This window comes from Ailuropoda melanoleuca, chromosome 9 (genome assembly GCF_002007445.2).
Source record: "Ailuropoda melanoleuca isolate Jingjing chromosome 9, ASM200744v2, whole genome shotgun sequence".
Taxonomy (NCBI): domain Eukaryota; kingdom Metazoa; phylum Chordata; class Mammalia; order Carnivora; family Ursidae; genus Ailuropoda; species Ailuropoda melanoleuca.
This window is the reverse complement of record NC_048226.1, coordinates 80,141,636-80,143,865: the sequence shown is the minus strand read 5'-3', so window position 1 is coordinate 80,143,865 and position 2,230 is coordinate 80,141,636. Positions and strand designations below refer to the sequence as shown.

The 2,230-nt window shown below is 41.6% G+C and overlaps 1 pseudogene; it reads right to left on the bottom strand.

Annotated features, from left to right (window-relative positions):
* Nucleotides 1–375: 375 nt before the first annotated feature.
* LOC100477814 lies at nt 376–1,739 on the bottom strand (annotated as a pseudogene).
* Nucleotides 1,740–2,230: the final 491 nt, after the last annotated feature.

Sequence of the window (2,230 nt, the reverse complement as noted above, 5' to 3'; positions counted from 1 at the left end):
ACTAATTAGCATGAAGTATTAAATTACTGTTACTTAAAACAGAATTCCTTAACCAAAAAATTTCATTTTATTATTATTTTTTTGTCATTAAACTTTTGTTTTAATGGGTCTCAAAATTCCATAACAGATTTTTGGTCAAGGTGTTCCCATTAAAAAGTACTGATTTTAAAAACTAAAAACTTAAAACTGCCGCACACACTCACAAAACCAGATGGTCCACAAAACCTTCTCCTTTCCTTTTGAGGTTTTACGATCCATGGTTATCATTAACTCATCTTTTACTGTTAAATTTGAATGGCCAATTGACACAAACAGTCCTGAGACCACTCTTCCACCACTGATTAAGACTGGGGTGGCAGAAATTGGAGATAATATTTATTTAAACTTCTGAGCTTTCTGGGCAGATTTGGTGACCTCGACAGCTCCAACTGCCTTTTTATCTATTGCTCTGATGACACTCACAACAACTGTATGTCTCATGTCATGAACAGTAAAACGGCCCAGAGGAGATATGCTCTCAACACACAGGCTTGCCAGGAACCGAATCAATGATAGCAGCATCATGAGATTTTAAGGACTTAGGGCCGTCTTCCAGCTTTTTCCCAGAATGACGATCAAACTTCTCCTTCAGCTCGGCAACCTTGCAAGCAATGTGAGCGGTGTGACAATCCAGCACAGGTGTATATCCAGCTCTGATTTGGATGGTTCAGGATAATCACCTGAGCCATCAAGCCAGCTGCTTCCATTATTGGGTTATTTTTGCTATCACCAGCCACATTGCCACGACAAATATCTTTGACAGCTATGTTCTTGACATTGAAGGCCACATTGTCTCCAGGAAGAAACTCACGCAAAGTTTCATGGTGCATTTCAACAGATTTTACTTCAGTTGTGACTTTGACTGGAACAAAAGTGACCACCACGCTGTATTTGAGAACACCAGTCTTCACGGGGCCCACAGGGACGGTACCACACCACCAATTTTGTAGATGTCCTGGAGGTGCAGACACAAGGGCTTGTCAGTTGGATGACATGGTGGCAGAATGCAATCCAGAGCTTCAAGCGGTGTGGTTCCACTGGCGTTGCCATCTTTGTAAGTGGCCACCTTGAACCAAGGCTTGTTTGCACTTGGCTCCAGCCTGTTGTCACCATTCCAGTCAGAAACTGGCACAGATGCTACTGTGTTGGACTTGTAGCCAATTTTCTTAATGTTAAGTACTGATTTCCTTAACAGTTTTTTGCATCTCTTCTGGCTGTAGGGTGGCCCAAGAGAATCCATTTTGTTAACACTAACAATTAGTTGTTTCACACGCAGTGTGTAAGCCAGAAGGGCATGCTCATGGGTCTGTTCGTTCTTGGAGATAACTGCTTAAAATTCACCAACACCAGTAGCCACAATCAGGACAGCACAGTCAGCCTGAGATGAGCCTGCCATCATGTTTTAATGAAGCCTCTGTGTCCTGGGGCATCAATGATGGTCACATAATACTTAGTGGTCTCAAATTTCCACAGGGAGATATCAATGGTGATACCATGCTCACGTTCAGCCTTCAGTTTATCCAAGACCCAGGGATCCTTTAAGGAGCCCCTTCCCACCTCAGCAGCCTCCTTCTCAAATTTTTTGATAGTTCCTTTGTTGATCCCACCTCATCTGTAGACCAGATGACCAGTAATGGTAGACTTGCCTGAAGCTATGTGTCGATGACCAAAATGTTGATATGGGTCTTTTCCTTTCCCATTTTGGTTTAGGTTTAGTGGTGGTTTTCATGACACCTGTTTTGGCAGCACACTTGTTGTGAAAAGTTCATTTTATTATTTTAGAAAATTTAAATAGATTCCTATGAATGATGCATAAATTGCATAATTATATTCTGTTCACATTTATGAAATTTGAAGCAATTTTTTTCTTTCCCTAAGAAAGGAAAGCATATTTATTACTTATGTCACTTTATCTTTAATATATTTAATAAATATTGGTTGAAGACTAGGAGAAATTATAAGAGCTTTTAGGGGCACCTGGGTGGCTCAGTCAGTTAAGCGTCCAACTCTTGATTTCAGCTCAGGTCACCATCTCTTGGGTCGTGGGATGGAGACCTGCGTCAGACTTCATGCTCAGGGGTGGAGGAGTCTGCTTGAAGATGCTCTCCCTCTGCCCCTCCCCCACTCATGAGGGTCCTCTCTCATTCTCTCTCTCTCAAGCAAATAAATATAAGAAGAGCTTTTAGGAAAT